A 23,781-nucleotide genomic window follows, 5' to 3' on the forward strand; every position below is an offset into this window, starting at 1 on the left:
CTGAAGTCCGTCCCAGCACCCACCCAAAAAGGAAGGGAGGGAGGGAGGGGGGAGGGAGGGAGGGGGGAGGAAGCAGGGAGGGAGGGGGAGGGAGGGAGGGAGGGAGGGAGGAAGGAAGGAAGGAAGGAAGGAAGGAAAAGAAAAGTCAACCTAAAGACACGGCTTGTAATCTCAGAACTTGGGAAGTACAGGGAGGCAGATCCCTGGAACTCACTGGCCAGGCAGTCTAGCTGAACTGGTAAGTTTCAGGCCAGTAGGAGACCCTGTTTCTAAAAGCAAGGTGGACAGTACCTGAGGAATAATACTTTAGGTTGACCTGTGGGCTTCACAAACATGCCCACGCTTATACCCCTTCACTCATACATGCACCCGCATGTACACACCAACAGAAAAACTAGCACAACAGTATTCATTATTATCCTCTAGACAATTTAAGTATCTAATATCCACTAACAAGAAATGTAGAAGAAGAAAACCAATAACACTCACTGGCCCTTTGCTGGCTTACCATGGTGGTAGCATGCAAAGCCTCCTGTGATGTTGGCTGGCTCCCCTCTCGGCCTCATCTCCCTGAAGCAGGATGAAAATTCCCCAGTGTCTTAAGTTGGACCTTTAGTAATCTATGTAAGGCGGGCATGGTGGGTATCCATACACACCCCTGGTGCCACAGGAGCCACACCCATGGAGAACGGGGCACATTTGAACCAGACAAGCAACAGGTACGAATCCTGAATTCACATCTGGGTGTCTTCTGACCTTCAGCTTAATTCGATAAGCACCAGGGAGATTGCCTTGAGCTAGATGAGGCGGCGTTACTGAGTGGACAGCCATTGTGAGCCAGCAGCAACTGGGGGAATAGACTCTTGGGCTCTGGATGCCCCAGGGGCGTGACGCTCCTGAAAATGGGCATCAGGGACATCTTGTAATTATTATTTGTCTATTTGTTTATTTGTTTATTTATTTGTGTGTGTGTGTGTGTGTGTGTGTGTGTGTGTGTGTGTGTGTGTGGATGTTGGTAGGTGTGTAGTGGTCAGAGGACAACTTCGAGGAATTAGTTCTCTCCTTCCACTATATGGGTCCCATAATTGAACTCAAGACTTGGCACCAAGCTCCTTTGCCCTGCTAAAGCCACCCCGCCAGCCACATAAGAGTGATCTATCCAAGTGAGCAAAGAGTTACTGTGCACAGCAGCCTGGCACACCCAACTCCTCCCCAGTCTAACACTTGGATGACATGTCCACAGTCTTGGATGAGTTGCTCAGGAACGGCCTCAGGCTCCTCTCTACCTGTTTCCCCTCCCCCCACCTACTATTAGAACTTGTCACCCTCTGGGAAAACAAGAGCCACTCACCAACAACCACAGTGAGTCAGCAGACAGCAGGGTGGCCTGCCTGTGAGCGGGGCAGGCGATCAGACACGGGGAAAATCCTGACTGGTCCAAAAGGCCAGCGCCCTCAGCGGGGTCTCTCGGCAAGAGCCTGCCCCCAGGCTGCAAACAGAGCCAGCACGATTTCTGATCAAACTCCCAAACACCGGGTCTTTCTGTGTCCAGGCCTTTGAACTAAGGAGAAGGTGGGGAGGTGGGGGGACGGTGTGGTGGCGGGGATGGCAGGGAGGATGTCCACAGCTTTCTAACCCCTGAGGCTATGCCCGGGGATGTTAAAAGTTCTAAGTCTATGAACTAAATAGAGAGCAAAAGAATATTTGGAAGAAAAGAATAAATTGCAAGTGTCTGGGTTTTCTTCTTATAGGAAGCCTTTAATTTTTTTTTTTTCTGTTTATTTACGTATGTGTGGATATATGTGAGTGCACACATGCCATGGTTCATATGTGGTCAGAAGACTACATGTATGTGGGTATACTCATGACATCATGTGTGTTGGTTTTCTCCTTCCACTTTTATATGGGTCCCTGGGATTGAACTCTGGTTGTCAGCCTTGGTGGTAAGTGCCTTTACCCACTAAAGCCATCCTGCCAGCTCCAGGCCTCTGCTTTTAGACGTGGCGTGGATCTTTTCATTTCACTTTGCATGCTGCCTGGTGGGTTTGCTGTCCCATTTCTACGGAAGCACCTGCCCGTCCCCAGGATGGCAGCCCCAGCAGACCCAGGGCCCCTGGTTGCTGAGGCTCCCCTGGGAGCCTGTTAGGAACACAGAAGCTCAGACCCACCCCAGCCATGTCAAGGGAGAATTTGCATTGAGCAAGGCCCCAGGTGTTTTGGGTGCTCATGTGTTTGAGAAGCTGCATGAAGTCTTAGGAATGAAAGTTTCCCTCATGGGGTGCATACATCCTGAGTGGGAGGGGCCAAGTACCCAGAGTTAAGTGATACTAGAGGAAACATTTGCCATTTAATAGCTTTTTAACTGTAATGGCTGGGAATAGCAAATAGCATCATTCACAGAAATGGCAAATCAATACAGATTGCTGCTTTTAATTACTCTGTGTGTGTGTGTGTGTGTGTGTGTGTGTGTGTGTGTGTGTGTTTCTATGTGTCTGTGTGTGTGTAGGCTCACACGTGTGGGTGCAGAGTCCTGAGGACAACCTCAGCTGTTCTTCCGGAACCACCCATCTTTTCTTTTCAACAGCTGGAATTCAACCACAAGCCCCAGGTGTCCTCCTGTCTCTGCCTCCCTGGTGCTGGGCCTAAAATCTTGAGCCATGGTGTCTGGCACTTTTCTCGGCTAAGTTCTTAGGACTAAGTTCAGGTCTTCATGCTCTCACGGCAAGCATTTTACCCATTGGGCTGACACCTCCGCCAGGATCGGTGCCTTTGAATTTGTATTGTTGCTGTTGCTGCTGCTGCTGCTGTGTTTGAGGGGAGCCGTGAGGGGAGCGGGCTCCTGCATTCCCTTCCCGGTGCCCTTGCGGAGCTCAGAGGATCAGCTTTCAGGAGTCAGTTCTCTCCGTCCAAGATGTAGCCCTGGGGGATCAAGCTGGAGTTGTCAGGTTTGTTAGCCAGGCCCCTTTACTTACTGGGCCATCTTGCCAGCCCCCCCGCCCCGTTCTCTTCAACACCCCAAATAAACTAAGCCATGAACCAAATGCGGGAGCATCCTGCCTGCCCTCCAAGCCCTCCCTGCCTGGCATTCTTTTGAAACCATCCTTCAAGGCTCCATTTCAACACCCTCACCCGGAGGATGTCTTTTTGAATCATCCCCAAGCCCTGTCTCAAACTCCAATTCTTCTACCTCGTGATAAGGTTTAAGACAAGCCTTGAGTTGCCGGGCTGTGGGAGGGAGGGGGTTGCTCCAGGCTGCCCAATCCAGAGCTTGAAACAGAAGCTCCATCAGGATGAAAGACTTCTAGGTCTAGGCAAGTCCTGACCCACTGGGTGTACAACACAGGGTTAGTGCTGGGCATATTACATGCCCTACTTACACATCTGTAAAATGGGAATAAAACATAAGATCTCCCTCCCTCATAAATAAAGCAGGGAACTAAAAGGAAGCCACATGTTACAACATGCTTGAGCACTGCCTGGCACCCATTATGCCCGTGGTATATTTCAGCTCTCAGTAGTGTTCAGAACGAGAATAAAAGCCACACATGTTTGGACTGAAAGAGAGATCCGCCGTGCCTAGCGAGATGGTGAGACCTCAGAGGTGCAGGTGGTCCACCTCTGCTCTGCTGCACACAACACACACTCTGATGCTCCCCCTTGCTGCCTCTGACCCTGGCCTGCCTGGAACTCTGCCTGCCCTACACCCTGAATCTTCAGCCAAGAACAGAGGCATTAAGGGATCTTATTTGAGTTAAGAAACAGTGATCTGGCCAGAGGTTTGAAGGGCAAAGATTCCAAGCCTTCGAGTGGAGGGGGATATTTATAGATCTCCCCACCTAGACTTTGGCCCTCACACCACACTTTGCAGCCTCCCAGCTACACAGGACCTGCTGCCAAGATGGCACCCCCTTCTTTCTCCTCCTTTCAGGGACCGTGACTCCGTGTCTGCACTGTCCTCAATACAGGTACCTGCAGAGGAGGACTCAAAGCTTCAAGCCTCACTGCCCTGAGTGGAGGAGATAATGAGCAAGGGTCCTTTCTATGGACTGACCCAGGGCCCTGACCCCAGCAGGTCTGCAGCTCCTTTTAAATTAAACCAGCCATGGCCAGTCCACAACAATGCACAGGTGACGTCTCTGTGAGTGAGCTGGGCGGTTTCCTTAGGTGTGTGTGGGGGGAGGTGAGAGGGGTGCATGGCCAACCCACAGGTGGGAGGCATAGCTGGGGGCCACTCAGAAGCTACATAGATGTGTCAGACTGGAGTTCTGAGAGATAAACAGAGACAGGGTGTAACAACCAGAGCTGGATCAAAGTATGCTGTTTGAGTCACCTCCTGAGGGAGGCCCTTGGAGTAGCCTGGGAGGCCCTTGGATTAGCCTGGGAGGCCAAGTCAGGTGATAACTAGCAGGAGGCAGGCTTTCCAGAACCTCACCATAGGCATGCATTCCTTCAAACCCTGGAGACCTATCCCTCCAAGAGACTCTCTTACCTCATTCTCTCCTCACTGCCAGGGTCAAGGCCATAGACTCTTAGCTCTATTTAATGAATCACTCAGCTCCCTTCGGAAAAAAAAACAGGCACACCATCTAATAAAAGAAGCCCCTCTCGTGCGTTTGGTTGAGGGTGGAGGAGGAGAGGAGGGCTTCAGTCTGACATGATCCTACTGTCCAACTCAGAGCCCCGAGGGACCTAGAGAAAATGAACAGGGTGGGGAGCGCCCTTTCCGGCTCCCAGCACTGGGGAGTGATGCCCAGGTAGGCTGCTTGTCCAGGACCACACTGAGCAGAATCGGGAAGCCTCCTTGTGCTTCCTAGGGGAAATTTCCATCCTTCCTTCCTTCTTTGTTTTTTTTCTTTCTTTCTTTCTTTTTCCTTTTGTTTTCTATCTTCTGTTTGATCAGAGACAAAGTCTCTCCATAGCTGACCTAGAATTCACAGTATCCCCCTGCCTCGGCCTCCTGAGTGCTAGGATGACATACATACACCACCATACTTAGCCTGAGTAGATTTTCTTCTAGACCTGCTAACAACAGCCTGGACTTTTTTTCTGATCACAAGGGCTCTCCTTCCAGAGCCCGGGCTCAGCAGGCGAGGTGGAAGGCAGAGCTGACGGGCCGCCTGTCTCAGCAGGCCTAGACATGAACTGTACTGTTTCTGTAGAGCTGTGGATCCAAGCCAACTGAAGACAAACCAAATCGCAAGGGCACGCTCTTCTGTGGCCGCCAGGACATCACTGACAGCATGAAACCGAAGTTCCAGGGAAGAAGCCATCTTCAATGTTAAACCAGCAAATAGAAGTCCAGTGACTGCAGAGAGTCAGGATGAAGCAGGTTCAGAGCCTAACATCTTGAGTTGTCCTAACCTCCTAGCTAGCGGATTGTTTCCCACCTCTGTGTGTATTCTAATACCCTTATGACTATTTGGTAAGTTCCTTTTCTCCTTCTACCTGTCCCAAAGCCGAGAATGTCACAAGACAGCATTGGAGGCCTGTGGTAGAGACCGTCCTGCCCTTCTGTGAGACCCCGCCCCACCTGATACTCCCACCCGTGTATTTGAAAGGGTCTTGATTTATGGTTTTCTTTGTTCTGTTACAACTAAGACGAACTCAAAAAAAAACTGCTACCACATTAAAAATATTGTGCTTGGGGTAACCTAAATCTGTGTTCCCAGGCCTCCATCACTCACATTTAGCCCCAGGATAAACTCTCTTATTCCCTTTGAGGTAAGAGCTGTGGTTTTTTGTTTTTTGTTTTGTTTTTTTTTTTTCTGTTGACAACAGATTTAATGTTCCTGACAGACAGACAGACGACAAACAGACAAGCAGACAGGCACGAGAGTGTACACACATACACACACACACACACACACACACACACACACACACACACACCAGTTCCTGCCGGCTTGACCTTGAAGCTACTATTCCCAAAGTACTGGAGAATATTTCCCACCCTAAGCTCGGCTGGTTTGAGGATGGCTTTGGCCTACAGTGAATGGCACAAGTGGCAGAATTGTGTGCCGTTTTCTAGCTTTGTGTCTCTGTTCCTCACATGAGTTCATGAGAACAGTTGCCCAAGCCAACATATTGGGGTGTAGTGAAGGGTTCAGAAACAAACAGCCCCAAGTACCCACTTGAGGAGGTTGCCCCAAGCCAGCCAATATCAGACACTTAGGAGAATCTGCAGGGCCTTCCAGGCTGAGTATCAAAGGCCAGTGTGTCTTTCCCAGGATGCCTGGGTGGAGGGAGAATGGGCACCACCTGGGTGAGGAGTGCAAGACCAGACCGCAGAGGCAGCAGCACCCAGCCTGCTCGGTCTAGGGAGTGACCTGCAGCTGTACCAGGCTGCCAGCCCCAGCAGGATCACGGGGTGAGGCCGCAGCTCCCGAGCATCTGCACTGACCTGGAACCACTGTGGATCCGGTTCAGCCTCCCAGAGCAGCAGCTCTCCGTGCAACTCAAAATCCGACATCCTCCCACCGGTCCCTTCTGGGGAGGTGACAGGCTCGGCTGGCTGTGTCGGCCGAGCGGAGGGAAGCAATTCATTTGCTGGATCTGACTATGGCTGGATGAAATGGAGGACTGTGGGCCCTTCTGCCGGGCACAGAACGTATGTACTCAGGTCAGCCACAGAGAAACACAGGCCAGAGAGGGTGGGGGAGGCAGAGGAGGCAGGCAGGCACTGAAATCCTCAAGGCCCCCTCTTCCCTTCACAGGTGGGAAGACCAAGGCACAGAGATGGGCAGCTCAGGATCACATGACTGCTCAGGGAAGACCCTGAGGGGTGTGAGGAGAGCTTTGCAGTGCCTCTTGGGTTCTAAGCAGTTAATATACACACCATGGAGTCTAGGCCTCCCGAAACGGAGAAAGTGCAAATCTGGCATTGTATAAGGTGCCCATTTTGGAGATGAGTAAGAAAACACAGGCTCAAAGTTTAATCAAGCAGTCCAACAGCACGGACCTCTAGTGCAGCGGTTCTCAACCTTGGGTCAAGGGTCACGGCTATTGGAAAACATATTTCTGATGGTCTTAGGAACTGAGACACCACTCCGCTGCAAAATTACAGTCACGAAGCAGCCGGGAAGCTACCTGCTTCGGACCAAAGCCAAGCTCACTGCACGGGAAGCACGAGGCTTTTTCACCTCCCCCCCATTTTCACTTGTCTCCCCATGTCTCTGTACCACCCTCTGTCTGCACACGGGAGTGTCTTTCAGTCCTGGGTATGTGCCTGTATCTCTGTCTGCAGCTTCCTGAATGGCGGAGGGACAGAACTCTACACTGGGCAGGTAGTCGGATAGCTAGATTGATGGATGGAGAGGAGACTGCCTCTGTCCACAGACAGCAGACTTGGTAATGAGCAAGCACATCCCAGCTTAAGCCTCTGTGGCAGTCAAGTCTCACAGTCATTGATCCGCAGCCCACCCCGACACTCTCCCTCCCCACAGCCTATGCATTCCATTTCTGTCTTAACCCAAAGCTCCTTCCCCAGGGCTTGATGGCTTGCATCCAGCTTTATTGTTGATACAGATCTTTATCTACCCCAGGCTTATAACTGACATTTAAATTACTCTGCAAACAACCAATCAATATTTATGGATTCCTGGACCCATGCATTTGCCAGGCCCGGTGTCCTGAGTTTCTCCCTGGCCAAAGAGGCAGAGGAGTCAAGGTCAGGACTCTGTCTAATTAGAAATGGGGATGCTGGGCATGCCTCCAGGCAAAGGTCTGGAGTTCCAATAGAGCTGCAGGTCCCCAGACTGTCTAAGCAGAGCAAGGTGATTTCCCACCAGAGAGCCAGCCTACTTTGCATCATTTGGTGGGCATCACCTATGTGTGCAGAATAGCACACTAAGCCTGAGAGCAATGTGAAGAACAAGATTAGAGGCTCCATCCTCCAGCAGCTCTCACTCCAGGGGCAGACAGAGACATGCATAGGTGACAGCAGGCAGGCTGCATGGCCCATGGGAGACAATGAAGGGAAGAACTTCCTGGAGGGCTTCCTGGAGGAGGAAGGGCATAGCAGGAGAAACACTCAGAGTCAATGAGATGGGAAACACTGGACAGGCTTAGGGGTAGCAGGAAAGGTTCATGGGAAAAATATAGACCATTAAACTGAAGCCTGATCCTGGGTGACCCTGGATGCAAATGGCAGCTTGTGGCTTTCCCGCTACAGACAAGGGGGAGCCAAGGAGGGCTTTGCAATCTTGAATCTTCTAGAAGCAGTATGGACTTGGGACCACGGATTCCTCTAACACTAGGCCTCACTCCCCAGGCATAACTAGGCTATTTTTCATCCTCCATTTTAAAAAGCGCAGCCCTCACCTGCCCTGAGGAAAACAGAAAACACGAGAGAGGTGTTTCTGGGGCCTCTTTGGCACTGAGAGTTATGGCGATGGCCTTCATCTTGGAGGCCAAACCGTTTATCATCCCAGTGAACTGACGCTCGGGTCCAAGGAAAAAACGATCCCTTGTCCTGGTGTCAGCGGCCACATACCTTCTCAGACACGGAGGACGTCATCCAGCTGCCCTCCGCAGCACAGGGTGGGGAGCCTGGCTCCCCAGGGGCACCTGTCCCCCAAGGGTAAGGACATCTGCAGAAGTAAGCTCCGCTAACCTCACGCCCTCCACCCCGGGCATGGGGGGCTCAGTGCAAGGTCTGAGGCCCTTACTTGGAGGCTCCTCTGGGTGGTCAGCTGGGGTGGGGGCGGGGCTCTTCCCAACAAGGCTGGTGTATCCAGTAGGCACAGTTAGATAGACCTGAGACCCACCAAACACGTTAATTCCTTTTAAAATTAGGAGGAAAAAGCGACTATAACTCACCTTGAAGAATATGCATCTTCATGGCAATGCAGTTATGAATCAAAAGGAGACCTCTAAAAGGGGGATGGCTTGTCCTTAGAACCCCCCAACAGGCATGAGGACCTGAGTTCAGTCCCAAGCACCCATGTAAAAGCCAGACACAGCAGTCCCTAGTCCCAGGGTTGGAGAGGCAGAGACAGGAAGATCCATGGAGCTCCATGGCCAGCCAGCTTACCTAAGCTAGGTTTGGTGAGAGACCCTACAGTAAAAACCAAAGTAGACGTTGACGGAGAAAGGCACCCTAAGTTGACCTCTGACCTCCCCATGCACACACATTCACATGTACCTTCACTCTCGTGAACATGTGTGCACACCCATGTTAACATTTACATGTACTCACATACAGCCACACCACACAAAATTATTCATGGGACTCATCAAGGCGGAAGGAAGGCTCAGGAAAAATGACCTAACCTGCCATTTCATCCTTCTCCCGGGGAGGATCACAAGAAACCAGGCAAAGGCGAGGCCAAGCCCCACCTGTTACTCATTCTAACTCCTCTTCCGTGTCTTGGTTTCCCCGGCTCTCATGTGGGCAGACAGTTGGGTTGAGGAGGCGGGAGAGGCGCACAGTGCTCCGCAGAAAGGCTCCCTAGCCAGGGCTGTTGCCCGCTTGCCTAGATGTCTTGCATGTTTCCTGCTCCCTAGGGAGCCTCAGAGTGGCCTCGTCCCCAGTGTCTAGGGCTATTGGTGGCATACAGGTCCTCAGAAGCCTCTGACCCACCTCGGCTGCTTTCCTCTGAGCTACATCCGGGTCCTGCTTACTGGGTGGTAAGTCGTAGGAATGGGGAGGTTGCTCACGTCAAAGCAGGCTGTCACTTGCATGAAGTCAGGGACCACATGGATGTCGTTCTGCTGCAGCAGCCCATGGTGTCTGATGCAGAGCCATCTCCACCAGGTGACGGGCAATCACTTATCAGAGGGGGCGTCTCCATGCAGCATTTGCATAGCAGTCTCCGCACCCTCTGTTACAACGAGACATCACCCCCACTATGGAAGGAAGGCCTGCCACCAGGCTCTCTCCGGCACTGTCCCCGATCAGTTTCTTCACAGCACCGGGCACAAGCTGCTGTCTCGCCTGTTGACACCTGGAACTCTTCTGACAGAAACTTGGCCACATCAAATTGTTACTGTGTCACGTGACACAAAAGCCAGGCCCACCTCAAAACTAGGCTCAAGGCACATGATATACTTGGCAATCGTGGCCTCAAGGAACCCCGTACAGCAAATAAAATAACCTGGAAAAAGAATAAACAGTTCCCAAGGTAAAAACAAAAAAAATTTTTTTTCATAAGTAAAGAGCAGGTATGTAAACTAAAATCTATAAATAGTATCATGTGTTTGGATTGGACAGACACTGAGGGAGTTACAGCTAACCTGGGCATTGGTGAAACACCTTCAACCTGTGCATTGTGGGTAAATAGAATGGTCAGAGCTGGGCGGTGGTGGCACACACCTTTAATCCCAGCACTCGGGAGGAAGAGCCAGGCAGATCTCTGTGAGTTCGAGGCTAGCCTGGACTACCAAGTGAATCCCAGGAAAGGCACAAAGCTACACAGAGAAACCCTGTCTCGAAAAAAAAAAAAAATGTTTAGAATGGCCAGGTGCCCGGGACATTTCATTCAAAGGTGGCATTCAAAAGGTCTCTCTGTGCATAAAAGGTAGCATAGGGGTTTTCATAAAACTCCAAGACTTCAGTAGACCCCATATCCAAACTGATAATTATGCTCCATTGGCAGAATGTGGGTTTATTCACTCAACAAACAAAGACTGGCTAAGCTGCCACAATGTGCCAGACACTGTGCTTGGACCAAATATGCTGAGCCGAAGATGACAGGCGACGGGTACGTTCTCAATAAATGAATAAATACAGTAGGGGAGCCAGCTGTCTAGAACACTCGTCCTGGAAAGAAACTCAGACATCACATATCACAGGCCCTCGTGAGCCGCTGCCGCATGCCCAGGCTAGGAAGGGCAGGGTCAGGAGGCAGCGTGGTGTCCCTTGTGGAGAACAGAGGCTGCTGTGTTGGAGGAGCTACAAGTTGACTCCTCCTACTTATCGCTCTCTTCTGTCAGGACCCCTGACCTGGGGTGCATACAGATCTATTCAGAGGGTCCTGACTTTGCACCCCAACCCCTCAGAGATAAATGTATCCCTGGACCACCTAGCCTGGCTGTTGGCAGTGTGGCGTGTGTGTGTGTGTGTGTGTGTGTGTGTGTGTGTGTGTGTGTGTGTGTGAATGCATACATGTGAAAGTGAGCACAAAGCCATGTGTGAGTTCGAATGTGTTTCTGTGACTATGAACATGAGTGAACACGTGTGAATAGATGTCTGGGACAGCATGTAAATGTATGTTAATGAATTCGGGTGCTGGCTGAGTGGGAATAGTGGGGAGGCTGTGCGTGGCTGTGTGTGTGTGTGTGTGTGTGTGTGTGTGTGTGTGTGTGTGTGACACAGGCCTTCCTCTCTGCTTCTGCCCTAGCCAGGCTGTCTTCGGCTCCTCCTCCCTCCCCTGCTGCCCCTCCTCTTCTCTGGAAGAAGCTGCAGGAAGGGGCCAGATGGTCTCCCCTGACCTGCTATTTATCATCAGGCAAAAGCTTATTCAGTTTTAATGCTCGTCGGCAATTCATTTAAAGGCTCTGTTTGTTTCTGCTGATGAGGGCTGTTAATTTGCACAGCGGTCTCATTAGGCCTAAACCACCAATTAATTCCTTTTGTTCTCATTAAATGGCTGATTCCTAAACATTCTGAGGACAACAATGGGCCGCCCAAGCCTAGCCTGGCAGTGTGGGAGGGGACTGAGTGACATGAGAAGGGGGCTGGGACCAGGTCCCCCAGTCCTTGGCACAGCCCTCCTGTGGAGTTCTCTAGGCCCTAGGGTCCTACCAGCCACAGCTGGGCCAAAGTCCAATGCCCTGAGGACCATCACCTGGGAGGGTCAGGGCAACACGAGCAGAGGGCAGCGGGTGGCACCCAGCAGGCTGTGCCCAGGCAGATCTGGGCTCAGGACAGGGCCCCTGTGTCCAAGGGCCACAAGCAGTCAGAGGCCAGCTCTCTGCCTGGTGGACATGGGCAGGCCCTCTGAGGGGACCTTGCCTCTCGACAATTTTGAGCTGTCTTTGTCCCAGCAGCAGCCACCTGCAGAATGCACGAGCTCGATACCAGAAGCAGTGGGTGTGGGAGTGGGAGGGTGGTCCTTAGGATGCTCCGGGGAGCTGCTGCAGATGGGATTAGCTCAGGAAGGCAGTGCAGAACCCATTGCCTACAGCCCAGGAGGAGTTGCTGCGTGAGGTCTGCCTGGCTTTTCATCTCTGTCCTCACAGGCTGCCCCCCAAGTTCACCCCTTCCTTCCCTAAGGGCACCGAGGAAAACTCTAGAAGTCTGATACTGTCTTTGCCTGCTTCCAAGGACCTCAAGTGCCCGGCCCCGCCTGCTTCCTCCCCTGGTGGGGCAGCTATACAGTTGCCAAGCCTGCCCCACCATGTGGCGGTAACAGGCGGATGGAGTGAGGGAGATGCCGCACTATGAATGCCGTGGGAAATTCCTGTTAGGTACAGCTGCACATATGCCAAGGCTATTGCTTAACCACATCTGTAAAATGGGAACAGTACAGAGCCTCCCTCCCAGTGACCAGGTCAGGTGGAGTGAGTCAAGGCCGAAGTGATGGACGGCTCCAGGCACTTGCCAATGGCTCCCATTAACCCTGAGTGTTGGTTGGCAGGTCGCACTGGTGTTGACTGCACAGTGCTCTTCTCTGCCTCCTCTCCTGACCTCCCTTCACACGTGTGCCCTCTTTACCATGGCCTTCTCACACGCAGCTCCCTCACACCCACAGAATCCCTGGGGTTAGTAAAAGTGTGGGATGCTGGCAGAGTTTAGGCTGCAAAAACTGATTTTTTTAGAGTCGTTTCTCCAATATCGTGAAGATTGCATGTGTGCTAGAGAGACTTATCTAACCCTGAAGACAGACATGGAGGCTCACACATGTAATCCCAGAGCTCAGGAGACAAAGGCACGAGGATCACCCATGAGTACAAGTCCAGCCTGGTCTATACTGGTAAGTTCCAGGCCAGCCAGGGCTATATAGTAGGACCCTGTCTCACGAAAGACAATAAGTAAATACATTTGAAATTTTCATTGGGCTACATCATGTGATGTGGCAGTTGTCCACTCAAAACACAGCTCTTCCTCCAGAGAGAACTGGTAGTTTATTCTGAGTGACCAGCTTGGGAACATCGAGCCAGGGTGTCCCTAACCACATGCTCCATTATAGACAAGATTGTGTGAGTCTTTCTAGTCACAGAACAAAACAAACTGATAAATCAACACACTTACCACTGGGGTTGGGGGCATCAAGTTATAGAAAATGCTGAGCGGAACTCTGCTGCGGTTACCTAAGGGCATCCATCCTTAACTGTTAGGTTGGTGAGAGCTCTTGGTGTGCTTGGTGAATACATTCCAGCTTTACCCAGTGGTCACCAAGATGCTAAGTCAGATCCAGAGGCTGTAATAAATGACTGCTAAGAAGACTAAAGATAATCAGATCATTTTGGTTCTTGATCTGCTACATTCCAACTCTTTATACTCACAGAAGTTCTGCTTATTGAATGAGTGCACAATCTTCAACATAGGCAGGGCTTTTTTAGGGAAATTCAGTTTTCCCAGTGTTAACACCAGTCCATGAGTGTGTCAGGCTTCTACTCACCCATCTAGACTCAGGTGGAGTATCACCTCCCTCAAGAAGCCCTCCTGGATCTCCGATGGATGTAGCTTCACCTTCCTGATGCTCCTATTCTGGCTTCCAGGGTCTACAGCCCCTGCTCACTGTCCCACAGTGTGTGTCCTGCATGTCCACTCTCCTCTCCAGCTTTTGAGAGCCTGAGATGATGGATAGGGACCTGGGGTTGGGAGAGTATCCAGCACTTCCCCACATCTGCTTGCATGGGCTCCTCCTTCCATTTCTTCTTACCTTCAGTAATCCCGTACTCTGTGTGGCATGACCCCAGCTTCAGGAACTCTTTCTTGCCTCTACTACAAGACCAGGGGTGGTCCATGGGAGCCTGGGACTGGGACTTGGGCAATGACTGGGAACTGCCACCCAACATAATCACACTCACTTCTTTATTGCAGAGTCCTGCCTGGGGCAGCGTGGTGTGCAGCTTAAAGACTACATTTCCCAGAGTCTCAGTCACTGTTCTATTGTTGTGAAGAGACACCATGATCAAGGCAACTCTTATAAAGGAAAGCATGTAACAGAGGGCTATATGTCCGAGTGAGTTCCTACCCCACTCCTGTGACCAATATCTGTCTTAGTTTGGATTACTATTGCTATGATGAAATACTACAACCCAAAGCAAGTTAGACAGGAAAGGGTTTATTTGGCTTACACTTCCACATCCATAGTCCATCACTGAAAGAAATCAAGACAGGAACTCTAACAGAGCGAGAACCTGGAGACAAGACCTGATGCAGAGGCCATGGAGGGGTGCTGCCTACTGGCTTGCTCCTTTTTATTATAGATGTGCATGAATATAACCAAACAACACAGTCAATACTAGACTGTCTTACAAATTTCCTCTACCAGTGCCATTAGTCTAAAACTCTTCAAGTTAGCCTTGAGCAGATTTTTAGCACAAGGGCAAAAAGCAGCCACATTCTACCAAAGTATCACAAGAATGGTCTCTAAGTCACTTACTAATGTTCTTCCTCTGAAACTTCTTGAGCTGGGACCTTGCAGTTCACACCACCCTCAGTACCACTGTCCATGCTCCTATTAGGCTGGTCCTTTAAACCCATGTAAGGTGTCCAAAATCCCTAAGTCTTCTACATTCTTCCAACAAACAGCACGGTCAGCCCTATCTCAGCAATACCCCACTCCTGGTACCAACTTTGGTCTCAGACACTGATCTATTGCTGTGAAGAGACACCATGATCATGACAACTCTTATGAAGGAAAAGCATTTAATCAGGGGCTTGCCTACAGTTTCAGAAGTTTACTGCATTGTTATCATGGCAGGGACATGGTGGCACTTATGGCACTGGAGCAGCAGCTGAGAGCTACATCCTGACACACAGGCAGAGAGAGAGAGAGAGAGAGAGAGGGGCTGGACTTTGCATGGGCTTTTGAAGCCCCAAAGCCCACCCCCAATAACACACCTCCTTCAATAAGGCCACACCTCCTAATCTTTTCAAATAATGTCACTCCTTGGTGACTAAACATTCAAATCTATGAGCCTATGGGGGACATTCTTATTCAAACCACTACACTCAGCCTCCCTTGAAGCTAGGTAAGACAAAGTAACTCTCTCACTCACTCTCACTCTCTCTCCCTCTCCCTCTCCCCTCCCTCTCCCTCTCCCTCCCCCCCCTCTCTCTCCCTCTCTCTCTCTCTCTCTCTCTCTCTCTCTCTGTGTGTGTGTTGTGGAATGCCAAGAAGATTGGAAAACGGTGACTTTCACTTTCTCTTGTCCTTCTTTCCTGCTGTCTGGAATACAGATGTGCTGACCGGTACTTCGGCGGCCATCTTTAACCATAAGGTAAGCTTGTGGGTAGAGGTCTTAACATACTTTGGGAAGTTACCCTTTACACCATGAAGAACTGTAAAAACCAGGAATTTGACCCAACTTGCAAGCTGTCAAATTAGCCTGCCACAGATCCGCGATGCCAGTGAAAGATAGGATACTCCTGGGTCAGAGGCTCAGACCTTCCCACTCACGGTACCTAGGCAGCAAGGCATTCCAGGTCATGCCAGTTTGCATTAGTTTTTCTTGCCCTCTCATCCTATGGGGCATGGGTAGATGATGCTAAACACAGAAGGTTGGGTCCCTGGCTTGGAAACTCCCAAGCCTGTGACAGGAGGCTCTGCAAATGTGACCCCCTAGCAAGACGTCATCATTACACTAGATAGCAAACATGTCTGCCTTTGACCCAGAAATTCTCTGTCTCTCTGTCTATGTCTCTCCCTCTCTCCCTCTTCCCCCACCTCGCATCTGTCTTCCAAGTCCCATTGCTATAAAAACTCCCTTGTAATGACGACTCAAAACAACAGGTGCAGTGGCCACAGTGAGTCTATGGGCACTGTCCCTCAGTGGTCACTCTTGAGTTAGGGAGACCACCGTGTGTGCCAGCCACCAATATCCAGTGTCACAAGAAGCTTCATCTCCAATGAGTCCAAAGTAAAAATCATCTGAAATCAGAGGTTAAAAAAAAAAATAACAATTTTCTTCAATGTAATTAGATCGACTCCAGAGGACATGCGCACAAGACTGAAGTTGGCTATGTGTCTGTGGGTGCGAACTGCCTGCTTATAAAAGTATTCCATCCAACTTGGAGTGATTGTGCACATCTTTAGTTCCCAGCATTCCAGGTGGATCTCTTGAGTTTCAAGGCCAGCCTGATCTACATAGTGAGCTACATAGTAAGACCTTGTCTCTAGAGGAAACAAACAAACAAAAAGGTCAAGAGTATTTTGACCCTGTTCTGCTTTAAGGGACAAGTAGAAACAACTGAAGAAACCCTACTCTGGAGCTAGAGAGATGGACCAAAGGTTTGTGAGCACTTACTACTCTTCTGAAGGACCCAAGTTCAGTTCCCAGCACCCATGCCGGGCAGCTCACAACCATCTGTAACTCCAACTCCAGAGGAACTAAGCCCCTAGTCTGCACACATGTGACATATGTTTGCATTCACACATAATAATATTAATAATAATAATAAATTAATAAATTGAAACCCCGCTTCCACTTTCTAGGTCTCCATGGACTGCTGTATTATTGATTCAACATGCCCTACGTTTTGGCCAAAGCATTCACCTCTTCTTGGAGCTGCCCTCCACTGTGTACCCATCTGGGGGGTTATAAAGATATCCCCTCACTTGGCCCTTTCCCAGGACACTCCAGCTGGGTGAGGAGGAAGGAGGTCTTTTCCCCCTCGAACAGCAAGGCTGGAAGCCATGGGTGGGAGCTGTGAATGTTCACCAGGCTCAGCCTCTATCTAAGAAGCTAACAAGGGCCTGATACAGAAGACACTGAGCATCCGGTCACAGGGCTCGGCGGAACCCACTGCCACTTGCTCTCCTGAAATTCAACCTCCAGGTGGCCTCTCAGAACCCTCTCTGACTGACTTGAAGTTGATAAACCATAAGCCATAAACCACACCTCCCAATCCAAAGCCACTGCTTTCCCAGCAAGGTCTGGTAACCGTGCGCCCACTCTGCGGCAGCCCTTTGGAGGACCGCAAAGAAGCAAGCACAGAGGGGCTAGAAAGTCAACTGGGCACACACAGTGCTTGCCACACCTAAGTTTGACACTCAGCAGCCATGTAAAAAAAAACCTGGAAGTGGAGGCATTGGGGAGACCGAGAGAAGAGAGATCCTTGGGTCTGCTGGCCGGCTAGCTTAACTGACTTGGTCAGCTCCAGGCCAGTGAGGGACCCTGTCTCAAAAAACAAGGCTGATGAGATGGCCCGGTGGGCAGAGGCTCTTGCTGCCATGTTTGACCACCTGAGTTCAAGCCCTGGGGCCCGCATATTAGGCAGTCCTGCAAGTTGTGCTCTGACCTTTTCACATGCACTGAGGCATGCTCATGTGCACTTACACACACACACACACACACACACACACACACACACACACACACACCACAGCAGCGGTGGAGCTGAGCCTCAGGTCTCATGGTTAGGAAAGGGTTAAAATACTCATGGTTAGGAAAGGGTTAAAATGCTCTGGAGTCCCACCTCCACCCCCAGTGTGGAGGGAACCCATTGCAGAGGCTCAGCCAGCCTTTGTCACCTGCTGACATGCCCACAGTCTCAGTCTGAGCCATGGAAGCCAAGCCCATCCCAGGAAATCGAGCACCGCCTGCTCTCTCCACGTCTGGGATTGTGGATTCATTTCTGTGTGTTCCTTTTTTTTTTCTCCTCGCCCGCCAGGGAAATTGCTCTTTGGGGGCTTGGGTTGTGGGAGGGCAGGAAGGGCATGCTTCTGCTTATCAACCCACCAAACGCTTGCTTTAGATTAAATGCTGCACCACATGCCAGATCGCCCAGGAATAATATGAGAGCCAACTGTTGGTTGGCCTGCCTCCTGTCACCAGTGCCAGGCTCATTGCAACCTGCTTTTCCCTCTCATCTAGAGACAGCTATTATGGAAGTTTCTAGCAATAAAGCAGTAATCTAGTTCCCACAGCTCCCAATTGCCCTGTTGTTTTTGTTTTGATTCTTCTTTTCTCTCTCTCCCTCTCCCCCCCCCTCCATCCCTCCCCCCACCTTTCTCTGAGATGGGTTCTCACATATCCCACACTGCTCTTAAACTCACTATGTAGAGAAGGATGAGACTGAACTGATCTTCCTGCCTCCATCCATCTGCTAAGGGCTGGGAGCACAGGCATGTTTCTGGTTTATGCACTGTTGGGAATCGAATCCAGGCCTTCAGGCACACTGGGCAAGCACTCGGTCAGCTGAGCTACGTCCCCGGCCGCTTTCTATTCTTCTTCTCTCGCTCTCTCTTTTTAAGTTTTGGAGACCTTCCTAACTGTAAGAGGACACGCAGCATGAAAGGCTCCTTTGTCTCCCGCACTCTCAGCTGCCCCTCCTCCAAACAGAGTGTCTGTTTGCTCAATCAACAAGCCTCCACTGTGCCTGCTGAGGGTCAAGCCCGGTGTTAAGTCCTTCATGGATGTTGTTGCCTATAATCTGATCTAATCCTTAGATGAAAGCGGTTTTATTATCACTCTGTTGCAGACGAGAAGCAGAGGTCCACAGAGGTGGGGGCGGGGGTGGGGGGTGGAGTGGACTGCTCAAGGTGAGACAGCTCAGGGCAACAGAGACTGTGCCATCCCAAAGCTACACTGCATGCCCAGCAACCCACAGTGGGTCTGTTCACCTGGGGCCCTGCTATCCCGGACACACTGCCTGTCAAGGGGCCTGACCTACAGACACTGGGTCCAGCCTCCAGCACGGTCCACACCAGTAGCCACGGCCTCAAATGATAGATAAGCAGAAGTACAGCGCTCCTCATTGCCCCCAAGATATCCATTCTGGTGGCCTTCTAGTCACTGAGCTGCACCAGCTAAACCTTAGGTCGGGGCATATAAAATGCATCCATTCTCCAGGCATCAGCCAGCTGTGACTTCAGGATGAGCAATAACCATCCATGCTCGTGGTACTCTGAAGTTGGCAATGTGGCCTCAGCTTCCTGCTTGAGACTCCCTCAGCCCACGTGTACAAGGCATCTACATCATGGATCTGGTCCCTGCTGCACCTCTACCACACCCCCGACTGCTCCATTCTTCATGCTCCTCAGACATTCCAGGCAAACGCCTGCCTCAGGCAGGGCCTTTGCACTGGTGAGTGTCTGGAGTGATTCTCCTCCATGTATGCACCCAATCTACATCCCTCCCGTCTGTTCTCACAGTCCGCACTTCACAGAGGCATTGTCCTTCAGTCTCCTCTGGCTGTCGGAACAAAGCACGGAAGACTGACCAGTGGCCAGAGCCAAGAGGACAGGTGGTTCACTGAGCAGTGCCCAGCTCCCTCCCTGGGCTTGGGGCTGATGGGTGAGCCAGAGTGTTAGGACAGGGTTCATGAATTATGTTCACTAACATAGAATGTTTGTGCTTCTTTATGAGGACAGATGTGAACACTTGTTGGGCATGAGGCTTGAGAATAGAAGGAAGGCCCCAGGATGTCACAGTGCTGGCCATCTTGAGGGTAGGAGACAGGCAGGGAAGGGGTACCGAAGATATAGTGTACTTAGGACGGTAGCTTTGGACCTGGAGGCCATTCGCCTCAGAGTGAGGGGCGCCACTCACCCAGACAGCCACAGTCTGCTCCTGGTCTCTCAATTCCTTCCACGTTCTCTGGGAGGCTCTTCTTATGGGATACCAGCTCTGCAAATAGCATCAACAGGAGCAGGGCTGGAATCCAAGACTCTGCCGCTCTCCAACTTCCCGTTTTTCTCCTCTGATGTCCTCCTGGGCAATGACACGTGTGGGCACAGGCTCCCATGCCTCTGGGACTCCACTGGGTTCTGCCAACGCAGGCCTAACAGGAAACCTGAATTCAGAACTGGGCTGAGGGCAGGGAAAGGCAAGCTGGAGGCTCCTGCTTCGCTGCCGAGCATCAGCAGCTGCCCCACAAGGACATTTCTGACTCCTAGCCCCTATCTCCAGACCTCCTAACAACTCTAACAGCCACTAAGTGCCTCGTGGTGAACCCACGTCTGAGCAAACAGCTAAGTGGATTTTGCTGTTGGCATCCCATTCCCATCTGGTGCCTTCATCGAACACCACGGTCTCTCAGGGGCTTGCTGTCACCACCTCTTGTCACCATTGAATCTCAAGGGCTCTCTGGAGTTCTGCACACAGTAGGTACACAGGAAATATCAGTGAGGTGCCAGATAAGATACTTCTGGGCCCTGTCACAGCTTCTGAGTGAGGACAGGGCTGCCGGGTAGAACCCTGTGTGACATGGCCTGGGCGCCTGTGTCCCAGGGGCAGCTGGAAGCCACGCCCTTCCCAGCCACTAAGCTTTCGGGTGTTCCTTTGTTCCCATTTTCCCTGTTCACCTGACTTCCTCAAGTGGCAGGCGATGGGAAAAGAAGAGGAAGCAGGACTCCCTCAGCAGTCCGTCTCATCCCCTCAAGGGAGGCTTTGACAGCTCTCAAGCCCACCTCTCAAACAGTCCTGCAGGGGCCCCAGTCGCTTCACAGCTAAGCAAACCCAACCACGGGCAAATTAGCGATATTGATCTGCAATTAGAAGAATCAATTAAGAAAAATATCATGACTGTTTCCAACCCTTGTATAAAAATCAGTTCCGTGGAAAGTTGCCAGGCGGTTAGGCTCTCCCTGGTCCCCCTCACTTTGTGCTTAGAGAAACAACATTCCAGCCCTGCCACTCTGAAGCTGAGAAGAAGGGGGTGGGGTTGGCCTGGGAGGGTGCAGGCTTCCCTCTGGATTGGCCTCCAGGCCAAGTCCTCGAGGCTCACGAGCAGTAGTTTGGTCTTGCTGTCTCTGGTTAGGGTACAACCACAGCCCTGGAGGAGGTTCCCCAAGTGTTTCTGAGCATCAACAGGGGGTATCTCATAGATTCTCGTGAACAAGCCTTTCTGGGTACCACAGCAATGCCTCTCACTTCTATCATGTGTACCTGACCCACCCTTGAGTTCAGCCCCACTGGAGTGTGCTCAGACTTGGCCTTCTCTCTGGAGACCTCGGAGCATCTTTAGAACCTTCTTCTGCCTTGAGCAGGGCCTTTGGGCAGATGGGGCCCTCAACAGTGAATTGCTTGTTCTGAAAGGCAAGGACTTCCCCAAAGGGGGTTCCAAGGCGGAGTCACCAGGCCTCCCAGTTTACCAGGCTTCATCTCCAGCACTGCATAAAACACATGCCTGTAATCCCAGTACTTTGGAGGTGGAGGCAGACAGATCAGGAGTTCAAGGTTGTGTTCAGCTACGTAGCAAGTTTAAGGGCAGCTTGGGATGGGCCTTTAGAACACCTGCTTGCTTTGAAAGCTGACCAATGACTAGGCAAGGCTTCACACACTTTGGGTGTGGCCCACCTCTTACCCTGCTTCTCCCACACTTCTTTGATGTTCTGTCAGCCTGTTACTGGTCCATCTACGCTCTAATGGTGGGACATCATGTGGCCTCAAGGGAGGACCCTTACAAGAAGCTCTCCAGCATTCACACCAGGTCAGAAGGCCTCCCTTCCAGAGATGGGGTCACAGGGACACTGTGTAATAACAGTTCACCAAGTCCAACAGTCATTATCCAGACCAGGCCAGAAGGATGGGCCAGAGGGTCCCACCTCAGCTGGTTCAGTTGCTGCAGCAGGATGCTGTCAGTGGCCTTCAGTTGTTCCCCTCTGCCGTCCTCAGGAGGCCGACTTTTGTCCCCAGCTAACTAGCTTCATACTTGGAAGTTGGCTGCTGCAGCTCCAACCATCACACACTTGCCCTACAGCGCTCAAGGACACAGACAAGTGCCTCTTCTTGTCAAGACACATTTTCCCAGAACCCCAGCAGGCTTTTTTTTTTTTTTTTTTACTTTGGGGCAGCATTGCATCACATGACTTGCCCTTCTCCATCTCTGCTGGCTCGTTGGAGCTGAGACTAGTTGCTACCTGGGCTGGAGAGGGGCTTACCCTGTCTTGTACCAGCTGCTGTCCTCCTGAGGTCTGCTGGCCGAAAAAGAACAGAAGGATAGTCCTGGGCAAGCATGGACAAAAACCTAAGGGTCTGCCTATAGCTCCCAAGTGAGACAGGAAGTGCATCAAGGCTTACTTCGTGGAGGTAGAAAATCTGCAGCCAGGACACACGGCCACAGAAAGCAGACTCAGCCTTTGACCTCTCACTGGACAGTCTGCTCTGTCTACTGGTGATAGGAGAGTGGGGCCGGGGCAGGAAGTGAGACTGAGACCCTGTCACCCAGGAGTAAAACTTCAAAGGAGGGAGGAGAATGGTCACAGTCCTTGCAGACTCTACTGGGAGGTGGAGACTTCCTTCCCAAGAAACACAAGGGTTACCGTACTAACAAACTCCACCCTCAGGGGCTGCAGGAACCTGTCCTCCTCAGGTACACATTTCCCCACCTTACCCCTGTTCTCCTCTGCCCTCCTGGGGACTGCCACAGGGCAGTTTATACTGTCCTCTGCTACATAAACACCTGACCCAGCCGTCATCAACAGGGCCGCAATCAATTTCTCCAAATGTTCTCTGTTGCCACAGAACTTCATGGAATCACAGGGTCATTTTTCATTGGGAAAGAAGTGGGAGGCATGGATGGGTAGGTAGCAAAGGAAGTAAAGACTCTTCTACTCAGCGCCCAGCCAGGGGCTTCTCTCAGAGGTGGCCCAGAGTCTTCAGTGGGTCCACCATCTGGTAATCAGCTAGAGAGAGAAGGTGGGGCTTATTCAGCAAATGGCACATGATGAATGCTGTTTCTCAGCCATGCAACTCGGAGGGTGGGCAGCAGCAATGTGGGGCTGATGACAACAGGTGACACCAGGCAGGAAAACCAGGCTCAGGGAACAGTACGGTGCGGGGACAATAAACCCAAATAACAACAGCATTGGCTTTCCTTTGCTGAACCAGAAACCTCTGAAATGTCACCTTGTTCCCACCGCCTCCGTGTCCCCAGATGGTAGGCAGGCTGGGGACAGTACACACTTTCTGTGTCCCCAGGGGAGGCCCCCTCATAGGAGACTGCTTCCTCCACAGAAAGGAAGCATGCAGTTCTGGGGTATCTTCTCTCTGAAGGAGGGAGAGGGAGGCTATCGTGAGCGGTGGCTGGATCCCAATGGTGTCATCCTCCCTGGAGCTGGGACAGAGTGATGCACTCTGGAGAGGAGCCCCAGCAGTGACTTTTGAAGGTCTCTCCTGGGCACCCAGCTGTCCTCATAAAGTAGGAAGGAACCCATTTTTCCAGGGACCACTGGCAGCAAGGTTTCTTGGAAATAGAAGCACACAGCTCTACCCTGATGGCCCCAACTGTCCTGATACCCATCAGGATCCAGGTGGTCTCACCAAATCTGCAGCAGCATCAAGCAAGGACCTGTGTGAGATGGGACCCTCATCGACTACTCCTTCTCAGGCCCTGTGCATTCAACAGACAGAAACAGACCCACATCGGGCAGACTGGGACTGGGGTACAGATGGTGGGGTGCAAGGCTCATTAGAGTTCTGTCTACAAGTCTCTTCAGGCCGTCGCTCAACAAGTCAAGCAGAGATTACCCCGTCTCCTGCTGGTGTGTGTTTCCATTCACCCACAAAATCTTAAGCAGGTAAAGACTTGGTGCTTGGGTTGTGCTTGGGGTGAAGGACAAGACACAGGCTCTGTGGCCTCAAGGGTCTCAGGGGCCTGACGTGGAGGAAGGCTACAGAGGAACCAGCGGCAGATCTGCAGAGGCTGGGATCAGCCTCTAACCT

This window comes from Peromyscus leucopus, chromosome 7, assembly GCF_004664715.2.
Source record: "Peromyscus leucopus breed LL Stock chromosome 7, UCI_PerLeu_2.1, whole genome shotgun sequence".
NCBI classification, from domain to species: Eukaryota; Metazoa; Chordata; class Mammalia; order Rodentia; family Cricetidae; genus Peromyscus; species Peromyscus leucopus.